The following is a 22287-nucleotide window of genomic DNA, read 5'->3' as shown; positions in this document are numbered from 1 at the left end:
GTTGCGAGGGTAGTGCCTCCTGCGACGTTGCTCTCTCTGTTGTTGCCCTCCATGCTCTTGTGCAGATGCCTGTGGCGCAGCACTGTGTTATGGAGCTCCATGTGGCAGAGGTGAACGCTGTGCCTGGCGAGGCTGGTGATGTTGCTCGTCCTCGGATGTAGTGGTGAATGCAGCCATGGCGCCCCCCATCCTGACGGTGTGAGTTTGAGGGGGTCCGCAAAGTAGTTAAATATGTTTGAACAGCAGAATTTTGAGAGCAAAGTAAGAATTATCAATTAAAATACAAAGATCTTGCAGCCAAAACTTTGTCTGAAATAACAGAGTGCCCTGCTGCAATAAGTGACCTTTCTTCCCCATCTGTCAAATAGGCATTTGAATCTCCCACCGGCTGCTGCATGAAACACATCTGTTGCAACATGGAGTGTTTCCCACAGCACGGGAAACACGCTGAAGATGCTTTAAAATCGCACCCCTGCTAAAATGTGGAGAAAATTAAATACATCAAGTCCTTAAACCAGTGCAACAAGTGTAAATGATCACCCCGGGCTTTAATTACCGGTGGGACTTCCACACCCGCGCACCCGGACACGTCAATGGGGAACCCGGAAGTCGGGCTCCAAACCCAAAAGGGATTTCCCTGATTGTCGGAGCCCCCCCCCCCCCCACCCCCCCCCCCCCCATGCCCCCAACACACCCGCAATTTCCCGGGAAAATCGAGCCCTTTGTTTTTAAACTTACCTGGAGTTGGTGGACGTCGCTGAAGAATCCTGGGAGGGGTAGACCCAACACCTGCCCCGCTAATCGCCAACTAATTTCTCGACAAAGTCCTTCAACAGAGGTTAGGTCCCTAATTTACTTATTTAAGGAACCTAAACCTCTGTTTTAGGTGCCCGCTCGGGATGCCTAAAAATGGGTCCCACGAATTTAATAGTAGGACCAATTCTGCACAAATTCGGTGCAGGCCATCCATTGCTAAACTGGTAAACATTGTGCCTGTTTTACACCTCAAAATTGGCGCTTAGCATACTAATTTCTACCCCATTGTGAAAAAATATATATTCCAGAAATTGCAATTTTTAAAATGATACCACAGCTTCCAACAAAAATAACTACATTATATTTAAGTATAATCTAGAAATCATGGGTGATATTACCGGACAAAATGCTTAACATGGTATTCCTGCTATTTTAATGGAGACATTAACCTGCTTGGCAGACAGAGGCGTGTCATGTGAATGTGTTCAGCATTCATCAGCAATAGTGATTTCCAGCCACATCTTATTTAAATGTCCACTGAGTTGTGCAATTTTAACTTGCCGTTCTTTATATCTTTTCCAAAAGATTGGGGCAGATTCTGACTTTGTGCGATGGTGTAAAATGGGCGATAGCACATCAGCAGCCCATGTTACAACTCTCCTTTGAAGTCAATGGAAATAAAAATGGGGAGAGATTTGAAACAGGGCGCCGACTCGCTATCACCCGTTTTACACTATCGCACAAAGTCCTATGTTACAATAGTGACTACACTTCAAAAAGTACTTCATTGGCAGTAAAGCGTTTGGTACGTCCTGAGTTCGTGAAAGGCGCTATGTAAATGCAAGTCTTTCATTCTTTCTTTATTACGCCAGCAACTTGATTAAAATGCACCTTAACTACAACTCAGACCCTTCCCCTTACTGAGGTAATGGGCATTATTTTAAAAGGGAAAAATGGGTGGGTTGGGGGCAGGTGGGCATTCAAAATCACAACCATTTCAGAGCCGCCCCCAACCCAACCATTTCCGGTTTTCACCAGGGCAGGACGAGGGACGGGCGACCAACCTGTTCCCAGGAGGCGAGTCGGGCATTAAAACCTGTCAAGGAGGCTGCGGGCCTCCATTTTATTTTACAGTTTCCGATTCCAACCCCGGGGGGCCGGGATTCCCGGGCCTTCTCTTTCACGTCACATGAAAGGAGGCAAGAAGGCCCGAGACTAACAGGTAGGTGCCTTTCTGGCACAGCTTGTGTGCCCAGAGGAACATCAGTATGTCCACAGGCCCAACGAGCCTACCTGCAGCGACCCCACCTCGATCTCCAACCCAACCCCCACCCCCCAACTATTGCAGACCCATGTCCCCGATCCCCCACAACGATCACTGACCCTCACCCCTGGACCCCGCCCCATCGTTTGCGGATCCCCGACCCCGATCCTCCCCCCAACGATCATGGACCCCCGACCCCGATCCCCCTCAACGATTGCGGACCCTCGTCCCCGATCTCTGATCCCCTCCCCATCAATTGCGGACACCCGCCCCCGATCCCCCCCCACAACGATTGCGGACCCCCGCCCCTGATCCCCAATCCCCGCCCACGATCGCGGAACCCCGCCCCAATCCCCCCTGACGATCGCAGACCCCTGCCCCCGATCCCCAATCCACCCCCCCCATCGATTGAGGACCCCTGCCCCCGATCCCCAATCCACCCCTCCCCCATCGATTGAGGACCCCTACCCCTGATCCCCACTCCCCCCTAACAATCACGAATACCCGATCCCCCCCCCGCAATGATCGTGGACCCCCAATCCCCAACGCCCCCCGCCGATCGCGAACCCCCGCCCCCGATCCCTGATCCCCCTGCAACAATCGCAGAACCCCGCCCCCGTTCCCTGATCTCCCCGCAACTATCGCATACCCCCATCCCCAATGCTCCCCCGCAACGCTCGTGGAGCCCTGCCCCCAATCCCCGACCCCCCTCCAACGATCACGGATTCCTGCGATGACCCCGATCCCAACACCCACCCCCGTGACTGACCCCCGACTCCAACACTGACTCCCCCTGTGACTCCCGTGCCAACCCATGCCCCCATATGCCCCAGTGCCCCCCATATCCCCTCCCCATCCATACAAACAAAGACTTAACTGAAGACTTACCTAAACATGTCCTCTCCCTGGCTGGTCTCCCGTCCGACTGAGACCAGCCTGTCAATCAGGCCAGTCAGTCGGATGGCAAACCGACAAAAAAAAACATGTCCTTACGTCAAAATTGTAAGGACATCCGGGAAACCCGTACTTCCGGGTTACCTGTTGGCAATTTGAACCCTTGCCCCCTCCCTGGCTCGGAGTCAAAATCATGTCCAATGTGATTGACATTTTAATCAATCTGAGCCAGGTGATGGGAACTGTTTTAAACCATTATCACAGCAGCTGCTGGAGTTACTCCCTACAGAAAGAGCACTTCCAGTAAGTACTCAACTTACAGGAAAACAAAACTAAAACCCTGACTTGTGTGACAGTGCTGCTTCATTAAGAGAAATAAAACAAGGTAACAGATAATAGCTCTTGCGCTGGTTCTGCAGCCAAAATTTTCTAATCATTTATGCTAGAAAGAATGTGCATTTGGCCTGAACATTTTTAATGTGGTCACCCTGCATGTTGAGTGAATTTTCAGCCTTTAGCAGGCTGGTCCAAAAGTTCACTTTTACAGTTACCATACTGACTGCCTGGAAGACTCACATTGCAGCTGATATCTGTCACAGCTCAAATGCGGTTGTCCCCCCGCAGTCTTCATTTTTTTTGCAAGCTTTCAAACATCACGGCTTCTGTTTTCTTCTTCTGCGATCACTAGCTTGCGATTTTCCCGTCTACCAAAATAAACGAGGGGCAAACCGTGTGCCAGCGAGTGCACAAGCGGAAAACCCCAGCCGTGGCTCAACGGGTAACATTCTCGCTACTCTGAGTCAGATGGTCGTGGGTTCAAGTCCCACTCCAGAGACTTGAGCGCAAATTCCAAGCCGAAACTCCAGTGCAGTACTGAGGGAGTGCTGCACCGTTGGAAGTGCCATCTTTCAGATGATACATTAAACTGGGGCCCCATCTGCCCTCTCAATTGGATGTAAAAGATGCGCTATTTCGATGTCCTGGCCAATATTTATCCCTCAACCAACATCACTAAAAGCAGATTAACTGGGCATTTATCTCATTGATGTTTGTGGGACCTTGCTTTGCGCAAATTGACTGCCGCGTTTCCTACATTATAATGGTGACGACACTTCAAAAGTACCTCATTGGCTGTTAAGCGCTTTGGCACATCCCGAGGTCGTGAAAGGCGCTATGTAAATGCAAGTTCACTTGCTCTCTCTCTCACATGGCAATATCATTTTAGGGAACATTCTGCAATCCCAGCAAGGAGGGATGTTCACAGGGAGCGCATCTTGGGAAAGCTGCCCGTCCAGCCCACAATTTCCCAGCATGCATTCCCTGCTAGCGCTGCTTCCTGCTGGGAGTTCCCCCTTTGTTCCTAATTGCCTACCTCTGTTCAGAAAATGACTATAACAATGATACACAATAAGGATTGAACAACAGAGTATTCTCGAGCTTTGGTCCAAATCAAGCCAGAATAATGTGATGAAAGTTTTGCTCTATTTGCCAGTTTTAAAAGTCCGACAAGAAAAGACTTTGGGCAACCTTAACCTAGTTCCTAGTGGGTACAACTCCACATCCCAATATTGTTCATGATCTACCGCAAATTGGCCCTAAATTGGCAGTCCTGAGAAGTCATGTTGCAGGAGGGAAGGAAGTGGATTGCTAGTTATTGTGACCCTCTTTAGCAGCTTATGTCATGATGATTTGCAAGCTTGACAGTTCCACAGCCAACTCAGCCCTGGTGTTGTGTTTTTGCCTATTTGTAGTGAGTGAGTGGAGGCAGAGGTATCAGTGTTAGTGAGCATTCAGTGTGAGGTCAGACGATCCAGGCAGCAATTCATCTTTCAGAGACTACTGACGGTAATATTACTCCTGTTTTGTACCTTTGCTTACAAAAGGGTCCTGGCTCTGGACCACAATAAAACTGGACTTCTGGGGATACTTTGGACATGTGTCAGAATAGCACTTCTCTTGCTAGATGTTGTATAGTGATGGAATTCAGTATTGTCTTTACATTGTAACAATCAGCCTGAAAGGGACAGCACTATAGATGATCGACACTGGTAGAAAATAAAAGAAAACTTCATGAATCCAAAAATGATCCATGCATGGCTGTACTTGTGCTTTTTCAATTGTAGGAGAAATGCTCTAAGAATTGCCATTAATTTGTCCTCCAAATGTAGTCAGTAGTCAGACTGAATGATAGGAAAGGGTAATGCTAAATTAACCATGAAGGCTTATATAAACAATACATTCCTTACCAGGGATAATGGACAAGCTGTCAAGAACACAAGCCGGGAAATGGCTCATTAAAGGGGACATAAATATGTTCTGCCTTGTCTGAACCTGTGCCTTTTGTTAGCAAGGACCTGAAGCTAGGGAGTAAAGGAGTGGCCTGGCATGTGTAGGTGTCAAACCCCATTGATTTGGACATCATTAAGGATACCAATAGGACTGTGTGAGACGATTAACACCAAAAGGGCTGAACTCTTCTAACATGCGTCACTCAGACTGGTCAATGGAATTGAGGAGGTTTCTTTAGAAATTAAGAATATATAAGATAGTGTTTTAGACATTTAAGTTCAGTCTCAGTTCTCAGTCTTCAGTTTTCAGGCTGTAATTCTTAGTTCTGAATTTAGTTCTACTTTTTTTTTTAGTAGGACTTTGTCCAGTATTTATAGAAGGGTTTCTCTGTAAAATCAGAAAGTGCATCTCCAACACAGAGATTTAAAGTTACAGAAGTTAAGATTGTAGTGCAATACCAGCCAGACACAGGCAGATATAGAAACACAGAAACATAGAAAATACGAGCAGGAGTAGGCCATTCGGCCCTTCGAGCCTGCTCCGCCATTCAATATGATCATGGCTGATCCTCTATCTCAATACCATATTCCCGCTGCCTCCCCATACCTCTTCATGTCTTTTGTGTCCAGAAATTTATCTAGCTCATTCTTAAATACATTCAGTGACTTGGCCTCCACAGCCTTCTGTGGTAGAGAATTCCACAGGTTCACCACCCTCTGAGTGAAGAAATTTCTCCTCATCTCAGTCCTAAGTGTCCTACCCCGTATCCTGAGACTGTGACCCCTCATTCTGGACCCCACAGCCAGGGGAAATATCCTCCCTGCATCCAGTCTGTCTAGCCCTGTCAGAATTTTATATGTTTCAATGAGATCCCCTCTCATTCTTCGAAACTCAAGTGAATACAGGCTGAGTCGACCCAATCTCTCCTCATACGACAGTCCTGCCATCCAAGGAATCAGTCTGGTGAACCTTCACTGCACTCCCTCTATGGCAAGTATATCCTTTCTTAGGTAAGGAGACCAAAACTGCACACAATACTACAGGTGTGGTCTCACCAAGGCCCTGTATAACTGCAGTAAGACATTCTTGCTACTGTACTCAAATCCTCTTGCAATGAAGGCCAACATACCATTTGCCTTCCTGACTGCTTGCTGCACCAGCATGTTTGCTTTCAGTGACTGGTGTACAAGGATACCCAGGTCCCTTTGTACATCAACATTTCCCAATCTATCACCATTTAAGTAATACTCTGCCTTTCTGTTTTTCCTTCCGAAGTGGATAACTTCACATTTATCCACATTATACTGCATCTGCCATGTATTTGCCCACCCATTCAACTTGTCTAAATGCCTTGAAGCCTCTTTGCATCTTCCTCACATCTCACGATCCCACCTAGTTTTGTGTCGTCAGCAAACTTGGAAATATTACATTTGGTTCCCTTATCCAAATCATTGATATATATTGTGAATAGCTACGGCCCAAGCACTGATCCCTGCGGTACCCCACTAATCACTGCCTGCCACCCCGAAAAAGACCCACTTATTCCTACTCTCTGTTTCCTGTCTGTTAACCAATTTTCAATCCATGCCAGTATATTACCCCCAATCCCATGTGCTTTAATTTTGCACACTAATCTCTTATGTGGGACTTTATCAAAAGCCTTCTGAAAATCCAAATAAACCACATCCACTGGTTCTCCCTTATCTATTCTAACAGTTACATCCTCAAAAAACTCCAGGTTTGTCAAACATGATTTCCCTTTCATAAATCCATGTTGATTTTGTCTAATCCCGTTGATATTTTCTAAGTGTCCTGTTATCACATCCTTTATAATAGACTTTAGCATTTTCCGTACTATGATGTTAGGCTAACTGGTCTATCATTCCCTGTTTTCTCTCTCCCTCCTTTTTTAAATAGTGGGGTTACATTTGCCACCCTCCAATCTGCAGGAACTGTTCCATAATCTATAGAATTTTGGAAGATGACAACCAATGCATCCACTATTTCCATGGCTACCTCTTTTAGTACTTTGGGATGCAGATTATCAGGCCCTGGGGATTTATCGACTTTCAGTCCCATTAATTTCTCCAACACTATTTTTTTACTAATACTAATTTCCTTTAATTCCTCCTTCTCACTAGACCCTTGGTTCCCTAGCATTTCTGGGAAGTTATTTGTGTCCTCTTCCGTGAAGCCAGAACCAAAGTATTTGTTTAATTGCTCTGCCATTTCCTTGTTCCCCATTATAAATTCTCCCGTTTCTGACTGTAAGCGACCTATGTTTGTCTTCTCTAAACTTTTTCTTTTTACATACTTTTAACATATACGTTTGTCACTTAGATGTACTAGTTTCGCTGAGATCAAGGGAGATGAGATTTAAGCTAGCCAGTCCAGATACAGCCACCAGGGCGGAAGGTGAATTTATCCTGGAGGAGATGATCAGGAGGAATGGATAGCATTTCCACAGATGGAGGTTCATCACTTTGATACCTCAGAAGGTTACACCCTTCTTCTATTGGAAGGCAAGGCAACCAGTTTTTTCCACATAAGCTCATAGGGACGATAAGTACAAGTTCTGGAAACAATACTAACTACAATCATATAGACTTTAATCTATTCAATAGGCTGTCTATCTACTGCTGTTAACTTATTCTCAGATACTGATCACAACAGTAAATTTATAACCAGCAAGCAGTTACAGCAGAATTACTGTGACATACTGAACTGCCTTTGTAACCTCTTATTTATTTTGTCAATTAACCCTATCTACTGATTACTTGTATGCTCATTGTTTAAGCACTGCTAATATGATTCTAAGGTTAATACATAATTGTTAGTTCATGCATTTGTTGTCTGACTTCTTCTTTGATAATTGTCAAGAAAGGGTTAATTTCTTCACTCAGTTCACTGTGTGGCTCCTGATGAGAGGCTGGTGGTGTTAATGGTTGTCTCATCATTTCCTCCAGCACCCGTATGATCACCTCTGCTCTGCCCAAAGTTTCATCCTTGACCATCTCCTTTTCCTTGTCTACAAGCTGCATCTTAGCAGTATTATCCTTAATATGGATCAGCTCCCATAAGTATGCTGACAAAATCCAACTTTGCCTTTCCACCACTGTCCTTGACTTCCTGACAATTGCTCTGCTCTCCAAATGTCTGTCCAATATCAAGTCATGGGTGAACTAAAACTTTCTACAGCTTAACATTAACAAGGCTAAAGCCATCTTAGAATCATAGAATCATAGAAGTTACAACATGGAAACAGGCCCTTCGGCCCAACATATCCATGTCGCCCAGTTTATACCACTAAGCTAGTCCCAATTGCCTGCACTTGGCCCATATCCCTCTATACCCATCTTACCCATGTAACTGTCCAAATGCTTTTTAAAAGACAAAATTGTACCCGCCTCTACTACTGCCTCTGGCAGCTCGTTCCAGACACTCACCACCCTTTGAGTGAAAAAATTGCCCCTCTGGACCCTTTTGTATCTCTCCCCTCTCACCTTAAATCTATGCCCCCTCGTTATAGACTCCCCTACCTTTGGGAAAAGATTTTGACTATCGACCTTATCTATGCCCCTCATTATTTTATAGACTTCTATAAGATCACCCCTTAGCCTCCTACTCTCCAGGGAAAAAAGTCCCAGTCTATCTAACCTCTCCCTATAAGTCAAACCATCAAGTCCCGGTAGCATCCTAGTAAATCTTTTCTGCACTCTTTCTAGTTTAATAATATCCTTTCTATAATAGGGTGACCAGAACTGTACACAGTATTCCAAGTGTGGCCTTACTAATGTCTTGTACAACTTCAACAAGACATCCCAACTCCTGTATTCAATGTTCTGACCAATGAAACCAAGCATGCCGAATGCCTTCTTCACCACCCTATCCACCTGTGACTCCACTTTCAAGGAGCTATGAACCTGTACTCCTAGATCCCTTTGTTCTATAACTCTCCCCAACGCCCTACCATTAACGGAGTAGGTCCTGGCTATCTTGTATAGCTCCTGCCAAAAACTCCACACCATTGGCCCTAATTCCATCCTCCTCCACAGCTGCTCACCCAGGCTGAATCTAAAGGTTTCTCTGTGTTCTGTTAGACCTTAAGTTAAGCTTTAAACCTTGCAAACTATCCATCGCCATGACTCCTATTTCTATCTCTGTAACATCACTGGTCATGGTCCCAATCTCACCCCCATCCCTGCTGAAACTCTTATCCATACTTTAGTCACCCCCAGGCATGATTTCTCCAACTCTCTTTAGTGGTCTTTCTAGCTCCTGCTCATACAAATTCAAACCTGTGATATCCTATCTCATAACAGGTCCTGCTCACCTATCTCCCATATTCTCGTTGAATTCACCAACACATTGATTTCAAAATCCTTACCCTCATCTACAATCTTCTTCTGCCCTTGCTTCATCTGATCTCTGCAACCTCCTCCTGTTATGCACCCAGATCACACCCACAACTTTTCCAATTCCAGTCTACTGTGTGCATCTCTCCTGTGTCCACTGCACCATTGGTGGCAAAGCCTTCAGCTGCCATGCCCCTTCACCCTAGAATTCTCTTCCTAAACCTCTCTGCCTTATTCCATCTTTTCCCAGATTTAAAAGCCTCCATGAAGCCTATATTTCAATCACATCTTCATGTCCTCTGACGCTCTCCTAATTCTTGTGCAGTCTCTGATGACCCATGTGTAGCACTTCCATTACAACAAAGGTGCTAGTTAAGTGCAAGTTGTTGTAGAAAGTCTATAAGGATAGCTTGTGTTGGAAATGCAGAAATGCACAATAATTTAGTATGGGGTGTTTAGCTGAGGTTGAGCAGAAGATGCTTTACTCTGCACCAAGCCACGCCATGCCTGATTTGGGAGTGTTTGATGCATACAGTGGGGTCCAAAGCAGAAAAGTGTGGAATTTTTATAACACTGACCTTTGTCAGTTTCACGAGCACAAAAAAAATGCTTCCTCCCAAAGAAGTTAATAATTTTACCGGGGTGATAATACACTTTAAAACAAACACCCAATGCTTGCAGCCATCATTATGAGTAGCAGATGTCTGTACTTGAGAGGTTTCAATGTCAGTCGTAGGTTAATCTGTTTCTGGGTGCAATTTATTTCAATTAAAATTATGAATATAATACTTTATTGCCTCTTAGCTACTATAACATCACATCAACACATTTATTTTATTTCAAAGAAATTGAATTCATCCACCAAAGTATTCGGACAGAACAATATCTACAGTGGGGGGGTGAATAGTCGCGTGGGAAACCCAGAAAAACTTTCTATGCGTTGGCTCGAGCAATCGCGACTAAATTGAAGAACCTTAATGTTACTTCCGGGTTTTGTGTCTCCAAGCTGCATGGTGGCAAGGTCATGGGTACAATACAGGAAACGCTTTAATGACCTAACCAGGTCTTGAAAAATGAGTACAATTACTGATTCACCTAGTTGCTATCAACTGTTTAAGTTCAATTTTAAAGTTTAAATTTTTAAGTTTCTGTCAGGCTTCAGCAGAGAGAGCTGCTGTAGTTAGTTAATTAGTGAGCTGGATTAAACTGGTTCCTGAAATAGGAGCAGGCCTGACTCATCTGAGTCACAAACAGTAGAAATACAGGGGCCTGTAGTGCAACCAGCACCGGAGTGCAATGGAGCACCGAGTGACCAGTTGAGAGTTTGGTGAGTGTGGGATTTCGGTGAAGTGGGGGAAGGAGGTGCTGCTTTGCCTTGCTTTTTCTAACTTTTTCCGTAGAGCGGCGGCGGACCTGAGCAGCAGAAGACTGAGAGTGGGGATAAAAGCAGCAGCAGACCTGCAACAGGAGAAAACTACTGTACAACATCACAGGTGAGGCAGGAGAGTCCGAGAGGTGAGCGCAGTATAAAAGGAGAGACCGAGATCGGGAGGAGAGTCTGAGAGGTGAACGCAGTGTAAATCTGTCATGGCAGCACAGCTCGCACCCGTGATATGCTCCTCCTGTACTATGTGGGAAGTCATGGACACTACCAGTGTCCCTGGCGACCATGTGTGCAGGAAGTGTGTCCAGCTGCAGCTACTGGCTAACCGTATTTCAGAGCTGGAGCTGCGGGTGGATTCACTGTGGAGCATCCGCGATGCTGAGACTATCGTGGATAGCACGTTCAGTGAGGTGGTTACACCGCAGGTAAAGATTACGCAGGCAGAAAGGAAATGGGCGACCGCCAGGCAGAGTGGAAGGACTAGTCCCCTGGGGCCATCTCCCTCTCAAACAGATATACCACTTTGGATACTGTTGGGGGAGATGGCTTATCAGGGGAAAGCAGCAAGAGCCAAGTTCGGGGCACCACGGGTGGCTCTGCTGCACAGGAGGGGAGGAAGAAGAGTGGCAGGGCTATAGTGATAGGGGATTCGATTGTAAGGGGCACAGATAGGCGTTTCTGCAGCCGCAAACGTGACTCCAGGATGGTATGTTGCCTCCCTGGTGCTAGGGTCAAGGATGTTGCGGAGCGGCTGCAGGGCATTCTGGAGGGGGAGGGTGAACAGCCCGTAGTCGTGGTCCATATTGGTACGACATAGGTAAAAGAAGGGATGAGGTCCAGCAAAGTGAATTTAAGGAGTTAGGAGATAAATTAAAAAGCAGGACCTCAAAGGTAGTGATCTCAGGATTACTACCAGTGCCACGTGCTAGTGAGTATAGGAACAGGAGAATAGACCGGATGAATGCGTGGCTGCAGGGATGGTGTAGGTGGGAGGGATTTAGATTCCTGGGACATTGGGACCGGTTCTGGGGAAGGTGGGAGCTGTACAAGCAGGACGGGTTACACCCGAGCAGGACCGGGACCAATGTCCTCGCGGGGGTGTTTGCTAGTGCTGTTGGGGAAGGTTTAAACTAGAATGGCAGGGGGATGGGAACCTGAGCAGGGAGACAGAGGAGGGGGAAACAAGTATAGAAACAAAAGACAGAAATGGAAGAAGCAATAATGGAAGGCAGAGAAAACAAGGGCGAAAAACAAATAGGGCCATAGTGCAAAATAATACTAAAATGACTAGCAATCTTAAAAAGACAAGTCTAAAGGCATTGTATCTTAATGCGCGGAGCATTCACAACACGGTGGATGAATTAACAGCGCAGATAGATATTAACGGGTATGATATAGTTGCGATTACGGAGACATGGCTGCAGGGTGACCAAGGATGGGAATTGAACATCCAGCGGTATTCAATATTTAGGAAGGACAGGCAAAAAGGGAAAGGAGAAGGGGTAGTGTTGCTAGTAAAGGAGGAAATCAATGCAATAGTGAGGAAGGATATTGGCTCAGAAAATCACGATGTGGAATCTGTATGGGTGGAGCTAAGAAACGCCAAGGGGCAGAAAACGTTGGTGGGGGTTGTCTATAGGCCCCCAAACAGCAGTGGAGATGTAAGGGAGGGCATTAAACAGGAAATTAGAGACGCGTGCAAGAAGGGTACAACTATAATCATGGGAGACTTTAATTTACATATAGATTGGTCAAACCAAATTAGCAATAATACTGTGGGGGAGGAATTCCTGGAGTGCGTACGTGATGGATTTCTAGACCAGTAACTTGAGGAACCAACTAGAAAACAGGCGATCCTAGACTGGGTATTGTGCAATGAGAAAGGATTAATTAACAATCTTGTTGTGTGGGGTCACTTAGGGAAGAGCGACCATAATATGATAGAATTCCTCATTAAGGTGGAGAGTGAAGTAGTCGAATCTGAAACTAGGGTCCTGAATCTAAACAAAGGAAATTACGAAAGTATGAGGTGTGAGTTGGCTAGGATAGATTGGGGAACTTTACTAAAAGGGATGACAGTGGATAGGCAATGGCTAATATTTAAAGAACGTGTACAGGAATTAAAACAATTATTCATTCCTGTCTGGCACAAAAATAAAACAGGAAAGGTAGCTCAACCGTGGCTTAAAAAAGGGATAGTATTAGATCCAAAGAACATAGGAACAGGAGTAGGCCATTCAGCCCCTCGTGCCTGCTCCGCCATTTAATAAGATCATGGCTGATCTGTGATCTAACTCCATATACCTGCCTTTGGCCCATATCCCTTAATACCTTTGGTTGCCAAAAAGCTATCTATCTCAGATTTAAATTTAGCAATTGAGCTAGTAACAATTGCCTTTTGCGGAAGAGAGTTCCAAACTTCTACCACCCTTTGTGTGTAGAAATGTTTTCTAATCTCGCTCCTGAAAGGTCTGGCTCTAATTTGTAGACTGTGCCCCCTACTCCTAGAATCTCCAACCAGCGGAAATAGTTTCTCTCTATCCACCCTATCCGTTCCCCTTAATAGCTTATAAACTTCGATCAGATCACCCCTTAACCTTCGAAACCCTGGAGAATACAACCCCAATTTGTGTAATCTCTCCTCGTAACTTAACCTTTGAAGTCCGGGTATCATTCTAGTAAACCTACGCTGCACTCCCTCCAAGGCCAATATGTCCTTCCGAAGGTGCGGTGCCCAGAACTGCTCACAGTACTCCAGGTGCGGTCTAACCAGGGTTTTGTATAGCTGCAGCATAACTTCTGCCCCCTTGTACTCTAGTCCTCTAGATATAAAGGCCAGCATTCCATAAGCCTTATTGATTATTTTCTGCACCTGTTCATGACACTTCAAGAGGAGACATATAAAATTGTCAGAAAAAGCAGGAAACCTGAGGATTGGGAGCAGTTTAGAATTCAGCAAAGGAGAACAAAGAGATTGATTAAGAGGGGAAAAATAGAGTATGAGAGTAAACTAGCAGGGAACATAAAAACTGACTGTAAAAGCTTCTATCAATATGTCAAGAGAAAAAGATTAGTGAAGACAAATGTAGGTCCCTTACATTCAAAAATGGGGGAAATTATAATGGGGAACAAAGAAATAGCAGAACAATTAAACACATACTTTGGATCTGTCTTCACAAAGGAGGACACAAATAACCTCCCGGAAATGTTAGGGAACCAAGGGTCTAGTGAGAGGGAGGAACTGAAGGAAATCAGTATTAGTAAAAAAATTGTGTTAGGGAAATTAATGGGGCTAAAGGCTGACAAATCCCCAGGGCCTGATAATCTACATCCCAGAGTACTAAAGGAAGTGGCCCTGGAAATAGGGGATGCATTGGTGGTCATCTTCCAAAATTCTATCGACTCTGAAAAGTTCCTACAGATTGGAGGGTGGCAAATGTAACCCCACTATTTAAAATAGGAGGGAGAGAAAAAAACAGGGAATTACAGACCAGTTAGCCTAACATCAGTAGTGGGGAAAATGCTAGAGTCTATTATAAAGGATGTGATAACAGAACACTTGGAAGGCATTAACGGGATTGGACAAAGTCAGCATGGGTTTATGAAAGGGAAATCATGCTTAACAAATCTACTGGAGTTTTTTGAGGAGGTAACAAGTAGAATAGATAGGGTAGAACCAATGGATGTGGTTTATCAAGGTCCCACACAAGAGGTTAGTGTGCAAAATTAAAGTACATGGGATTGGGGGGAATATACTGGCATGGATTGAGAATTGGTTGACAGACAGGAAACGGAGAGTAGGAATAAACGGGTCTTTTTCCGGGTGGCAGGCAGTGACTAGTGGGGTACTGCAGGGATCGGTGCTTGGGCCCCAGCTATTCACAATATATATCAATGATTTGGATGAGGGAACGGAATGTAACATTTTCAAGTTTGCAGACGACACAAAGCTGGGGTGGAATGTGAGATGTGAGGAGGATGCAAAGAGGCTCCAATGTGATTTAGACAAGTTGGGTGAGTGGGCAAGAACATGGCAGATGCAGTATAATGTGGATAAATGTGAGGTTATCCACTTTGGTTGTAAAAACAGAAAGGCAGATTATTATCTGAATGGTGATAGATTGGGAAAAGGGGAGGTGCAACGAGACCTGGGTGTCCTTGTACACCAGTCGCTGAAAGCGAGCATTCAGGTGCAGCAAGCCGTTAGGAAGGCGAATGGTATGTTGGCCTTCATTGCAAGAGGATCTGAGTACAGGAGCAGGGATGTCTTACTGCAGTTATACAGGGCCTTGGTGAGACCACATCTGGAGTATTGTGTGCAGTTTTGGTCTCCTTATCTGAGGAAGGATATCCTTGCCATGGAGGGAGTGCAACAAAGGTTTACCAGACTGATTCCTGGGATGGCAGGACTGACGTATGAGGAGAGATTGGGTCGACTAGGCCTATATTCACAGACTGAAGAAGGCGATTCCTCAGAGGAGCTCAATTCCTCTGAGGGCGCACTGTCACATCACATCTAGCCATGCACCAGCGCAGATACTTGCACTTTGGTGGGTTCTGTTAGACAGATAGTTGGGTTGTCACCTGTTGATTCAACACTCACAAGTGAGCACGAGCAGACATTGGTGGCAGGGCCAGCTGTGGAGAGTCCGCGTCAGGGAGCACACTCTTCTCCAAACTCTGCTCAGCTGGACCCAGATGTTGAACCCGGGGGAACATCGTTGAGAGTGAGAATGATCGAGGTACAGCTCCATCTTTGCGAGGTAATGGAAAAGGTGTCTTGCACACTCTCTCAATAGCGGATAGGATGGAGGAGTCCAACTCCATCGCTAGTGGATTGGTGGTGCAGGTAAGTGTGGGAATGTCTGCAATGGAGAGAGTGGCAGCCTCCATTGAGCCTCAAGCACGGCTCTCAAATGAGTCCATGCAGGCCATGACAATGGCCGTGCGGACTCTGGATGCCAACATGTCTGCCGCTTTAAGGAGGCAGACAAACTTCATCCGTGGCCTTAGAAAGCGCCACATCTCCTCAACAGCCTGCTGTCCAGCAAAGTGGTGGGAGTGATGTTGCACCAGCCCGGGAGAGGGATGATGGCGAAAGGGGTCATGGAAGTGGGGACCCCACTCAATGGGCTACCATGCCTCACCCGTTGCCCCCCCACCCCGCCACTTCAACCAGTACCTGTAATGTTGCTTCCTCTCCCGCAGGCCGAGTCTGCCCCTGCACAAGTGCAGGTGGAGGAGTCTTTGGCAAGGCCCTCACGGGCTCCCAAAACCTAGAGGTCGTAGGCTGAAAGCATCTACGCAGTCAGGACATGAATCTGAGCAACCTGCCACTACCTCTGCTGAAACCACAGGGAATGCACCATATAGCAGCGCTAGGAAGAAACAGGCTAAGGTTTTGTAAACTACAAGGGTGTCTGACGGAATGACATGTTTTTCATTTATAATTGTTTTTTGTTAAATAAGAACATAAGAAATCGGAGCAGGAGAAGGCCATACGGCCCCTGGAGCCTGCTCCACCATTCGATAAGATCATGGCTGATCTTCTACCTCAACTCCACTTTCCCGCCCGATGCACATTAAATGTTCTAATTCTCACCACCACTGCCACGTCCTGTCCATTCTTGAGTCCCTTTTGTGAAAACGCCCTTTCATGTGCTTCATCATGAACGCCAAGACGTGATGTCACCCAATGGGCGCGTGTACAATGGGTGTGGGCGTGATGGAAGGACTGTTTTGTGCAAACGGAGGGGGTGGGGGCTGTGGTTCGTCATGGTGGTGGTGATTCCAGGCAGTCTGAGTAGTTCACTACCTTTACTTTGCGGATCTCATTATGAGAACCTGTTAGATATGAGTGAATCCCTGGCATCACGAGCAGCCATGTGCGCCGCTGCTCTGGCGATGGGTTCCCCACTTTCATCCTCCTCATCATCTCCTTCAATGTTGGTGGCAGATGAGGATGCTTCATGAGAGCATTCGAGCTCCTCCACCTGTAACCCTCCCTGCTGAGTGATGCAGTGCAGGACGCAACACATGACTATTATTCTGCACACCCTCGCTGGTGAGTACTGAAGGGCTCCCCCAGATCGATCCAGGTACCTGAAGCACATCTTCAGCATTCCTATGGCTTGTCCAATGACAGACCTGATGGTGATGTGACTGTCGTTGTATCGCTGCTGTGCCTCGTTGGTGGGGTTTCTCACGGGTGTCATGAGCCACGTCTGCAGGGGGTATCCATTTGTCTCCAAGGAGCCAGCCCTTAAGTCTGTCTTGTGTGTGGAAGAGGGCCGGGATGTTGGACTCACGCAAAAAGAAGGAATCATGGCAGTTGCCAGGGAATTTGGCACACACCTGCAGAAATCTCTTCTGGTGGTCGCAAACCAGCTGCGCATTGATGGAGTGATGTCCCTTTCGACTGATGAACAGTCCTGGTTCATGTGGAGGTCCTCGGATTGCTACGTGTGCAATCAATTGTGCCCTGCACCCGTGGGAAGCCAGCCAGAAAGTGGAAACCCACCGCCCTCTCTGTCTAGCTGATGTCGTCGCAGAGGAAGTTGTCCTGGGAAACAAGCCATCCGTGACCTGTCGTATACACTTATGTGCAGATGACTGAGAGACCCTGGAGATGTCACCGATGGCACCCCGGTAGGATCCAGAGGTGAAGAAATTGAGGACAGTGTTGAATTTAACAGCAACGGGCAATGCGTGGCCACGGGGCCCAGCCGGGAGCAGCTCTGCATGAAGAAGCGTGCAGATGTCTGCGACCACCTGGAGACTCAGTCTGAGCCTATGTGGGCACTGCTGTTAAGAGAGTCCAGGAAGCTCAGTCTGTGCCTCCCGCCAGCTCGGCCCCTCCATTGGTCCTGTCTCTGCACTTCTGCATATCCTTGTGGCGTTCCTCTGTTTTGTGGGCTTGCAGAACTGCTGTGGATGGTGATGAGCCTCCTCCTCAGATGTACTGTTGAATAGATCCATTGTGCCCCCCCATCCCAATGCTGTCAGTTTAACGGGGTCCAAAATGCAGGTAAATATGTCTGAACATAAGGATTCTCAGCTTGTATAAAGGAATCTCAGTCTGGACACAAAGAACTCCCAGCCAAAGGGTTGTCTGAGAGAACTGAGTGCCAGCTGCAAAAATTCACCTTCTATTCACATGTGTCAATCACTGGATTAAAGGTCCAAATGAGGCTCGGCTGCAACTTGCCTCCGTTACCATGGCGTGTTTCAGAGGCCATGGGAGACATTGAAAAACGGGGGGGGGGGGGCATTGAAAATTGCCACCATTTCAGACCCACCTCCAACCCGACCATTTCCAGTTTTCACCGGGGCGGGAAGAGGGGCGGGTGACCAACCCACTCCCAGGAGGCAGGTTGGGCCTTAAAACTTTGCAAGGAGGTTTCCGGCCTCCATTTTTGTGGATTTCCCAATTTCAACCCCAGGGGGCCAGGACACCGGGCCTTCTGCTTTATACCTCGTGAAAGGAGGCAAGAAGGCCCGAGACTAACAGGTAGGTGCATAGAAAGGCACGGCTTATGGGCCCGGAGGAACAAGAGTGTTTCCCCCAGGCCCAACAAGCTACCTGCATCAACCCCCTCAACAATCGTGGCCCCCCTCCCCCGATCCTCCCCCCACTCTGATCCTCCTAACCCCGAGCCCCGATCCAACCCCCGACCCTCACCCCTCACTCCGATCCTCTGACCCCCGACCGATCCTCCGACCCCCAATCCTCCCCCTCAACGATCGTGGACCCCTGCGATGACCCCCAATCCCAACAATCCCCCCCCCCCCCCCCGTGACTGACCCCCAATCCCATCCCCCATGACTCACAACCCCCATGCCAACCTGTGCCCACCCATGCCAACCTACGCACACCCATGCCCCCGTTCCCACCCATGTCAATCAGGCCGGTCAGTCGAATGGGAAACTGACAAAAAAAAGGCGTCCTCATGTCAATATCGTACAGACGTCCGGGAAACCCGTACTAATGGGTTTCCTGACCTCAATTTGACCTCCCCGCCCCCTTCCCAACTTTGTTTTAAAATTGAGCCCATGTTCAGGGAAAGCTAAAATCATTTCTTTAACTCAATACACAAAAAGTTAATCCCCTGAGATGTTTTAAGTACGTTAATTTGCCCTTTAAATATTGGCCCGCCAGCTTTAAGTGCTGGCGGGACTTCCTGATGCCAGAAGTGCGCGTTCATCCAAATGTGAATGCATCAAACCCGGGAGTGGGCGCGTTGGAGCTGGGATGCGGTCCCGCTCCGAATTCTCCGCATTTTCACTGCCCAACGCCACCCCCACCAACCCACCCGTTCTTGGGGGTTAAAATTTACCCCTCAGTCTTTGTTATTTTAAAAACATACGAGCATACGAACAATGACGGACAGGAAAAGGCCCTCTGCTCCATCCAGCCTGTCCCTCACAATTACGATACCTTGTGTATCACAATATATACACTCCCTACCCCACCCAAAACCATGCGATCTCCATTCAAGTACATAGAGTGGTAAAAAAAAAGTGGGTCCGTCACATTTTGTGGATTGATGCTATTATTTCAATAATAGAGCGCAATTAAATAAAATGCAAGGATCTTCATGTCATATATGACCATCACATTTAATGGCATCAGTGACCAAGGCAAACCGAATGTCAAGGTATATGAATAGATCTATGAAAATGTAAGCTAAAACAGAATATACAGACACTGTCACTCATTAATGAGTCCAGATATGGAGCAGTATTCAGTCTTGGTCACTCTAGTCTACAGCAGACACCTATGGATCAGAAGGTTTCATGTTTTATCTCTGCTGAATTATATGGTGGATAATGTTACAAAATCATGCTCCCCATGCGGAGCCTGATTTGCTGGGAGCACAAATCAGGAATTTTAGCATGTAACTTCCCCAGTACCCCCCAAACCCCTCCCCCACACAATCTCCCATCCAATAGGTGCAAAATCATAGGGAAACATGCTCGAATTCCCTATACGCACTCCAGGGGGCAAGACGCCACACCAGGAGTATAATTTAATAAAAATTACCATGCTAATCTGAACTATTTAGAATTTTCACTCTTTTATAATAGACAGTTCACAACACTCTTGCAGTCATTATTTTTATTTCACTCAATTTTATGTCTGCCCTCCCTTCTTTCCTCATATTTCAAATTTCCTACAATTAAACTTTACTTCCATTCTGCCTTTCATGCTGTTTTTTAATTACTGTAATGACTACAATATGTTCACCATAGATTTTAAACATGTCAGACTGATAATACACAGTTCAAAGTAATAAAATCTGAAGTCCTGAATCCTTTACATTTTAGACTACAGCTATACTGCTGCTACTGGACTCAAGCCAGTATCTGTGAAATGTGATGCACAGTGGGCAGACTAGAGTTATACTGCTGACTCCACGTTGTTGCTGGTGATACTGAGATCAGCTACATAGGACACACATGCGTGTTTGACACCTCCACTCCCTAGGTAGCTAATTTTTAATGTCCATTCTCTGATGACATTAAAATCATTGAAAAATCAAGTGTTCAGCTTCACATTGGATAGTAGTTATACTTCACCTGGTGTAAATACCCCCCACATCGCCTGATTCAGTTCACTTGGGAGTTAGATTGGATCCTGAGTTATACTGTCCTTTGCATTGATGCACCCCAAGACCAGTTTATATTAGCAGAGCTATAACTGCAGCCAAAAGAAAGGCAGTGTGAAAATACGATGCAGTGTCCAACCTCATCTCCAGATTTTACATCAGAAAACAATCCGGCAAAGTAAGCTGCAAAAATTAAAACAAGTTTTGCAATTAGTAATGTGGTGACATCATGCTGCATGCCACCACAAATTACATGTTTTTATCCTTAATAAAAACTCACCACACACTCTTCCCTCCCTTCCAAAAAACAAATACATATTAAGAAGTTACAGCTACAATTGGTGTAAAGTTATCCAAACAAACACTACTGTGGTCACTCAGTAGTGTTTTCAGAATAGGTTGTCCTGGTAACGTGATGGTACCTTAAACCAAAAATAAAATGATAACAGGCCCTGAGTGATTTGCTCTGAAACTCTCAGAAGGCAATGTTCATCATTCTCTCCAAACAGTCCCTCTAGGTCTGAAAGCCAGTGAGCAAAATATTCACTTTAGATGCATTGGTCTGGAGGACTTTCTGTCAGGGGGTATGGATGTAGATGTTCATGGTGCCACCACATACTCCAGGTAAAACTGTATTATGCCGAATCCTTCTCAGATATTGGCACTGAGGATGGCAAAGGACTTTGCCTTTACCCCTGCCATCTGTGTCAGGTCCTCCAGGATGGCCCTCAGTCCTCCATATGAGTCTAGTTCTCATTGATCATCCTTTTTAGAGCAGGACCCCAGATATGGGGAGTCTGCATGCTCACTCTCCAGAACCTATTTCCCATTGTCAGACTACACTTTTTCCTCTGACTCCCTTGACACCATGAAGGGCATAAATGAAGGAGTGACACACATATAAAGAGACTGCAAGAAAGATTCAGGGGGAGCAGGTATCTTACCGTAACTGCAGTGCTGAAGTTGTTAAACTTCTTTCAGCACTACAATGGGACCTGGGGTTCAAGGAGGTGGCAGTCTTTGTCGTAGCCACAAAGTACATATCGCATTCTTGGTGAGTCCTCCCCCCACCCCCCAACTCTAGCCTGACCCCAAAAGGACCATCCCTCCTGCCATACCTTTATTAGAATGACATGCAAATTTGCCGCTGTGAGGCTTGCCGTCCTTGTCGCCCAGACTGCCTGCCCCTTTGAATAGCAACAGATTTTACATCCTCCTGGTCTCTGCCTATCCTCCGAGTATTTTCTGGACCCCACCCCTAATCTTCTGACCCGAAGCCAAGGGTGTTACCAAATAAGCCAAGGGGTCAAAAGTTTAGTTTTAAAATCCTATAGATTTTAGGAAGAAGGAAACACTAAGCCAGCTAAAGAATTCCTCAATTGCCCCTTTGATTTCAACACACTGGGATTGGAAAAAGGAATAACATAGATGATGACATATTTGTACCATTTATCTTTCAGATTTGATTAACCAAGGGTCCATTTTCTGAAGAACAACTCATTTGTTATATGTTTACCTCTAATTTTGATTAAATTAAAATGCAGGCAGTTTTAATCAAATTTAATCATTTAATTTTGTCTAAAGAAATACCACTTTAGTTTAATTTCATAGAAATCTGAGATTACCTTTTAACAAAACCACATCCCAGAAGGTGCCTCTTGAAGGAGTGAGTCGAACATGAATATTTTCCTATTCTAACTAGTATCACATGAATGCCGGCAACAGAGACATTATAGA

At 46.1% G+C, this 22287-nt stretch overlaps 1 protein-coding gene across 1 annotated transcript in view; it reads right to left on the bottom strand.

Annotated features, from left to right (window-relative positions):
- LOC137310536 (piezo-type mechanosensitive ion channel component 2) overlaps nucleotides 1-22287 on the bottom strand; it is a 624232-nt gene that overhangs the window by 323881 nt on the left and 278064 nt on the right. The gene's annotated exons all lie outside the window — the stretch shown is intronic.

This window comes from Heptranchias perlo, chromosome 3 (genome assembly GCF_035084215.1).
Source record: "Heptranchias perlo isolate sHepPer1 chromosome 3, sHepPer1.hap1, whole genome shotgun sequence".
NCBI classification, from domain to species: Eukaryota; Metazoa; Chordata; class Chondrichthyes; order Hexanchiformes; family Hexanchidae; genus Heptranchias; species Heptranchias perlo.
This window is presented reverse-complemented; position numbering and strand designations above follow the sequence as displayed.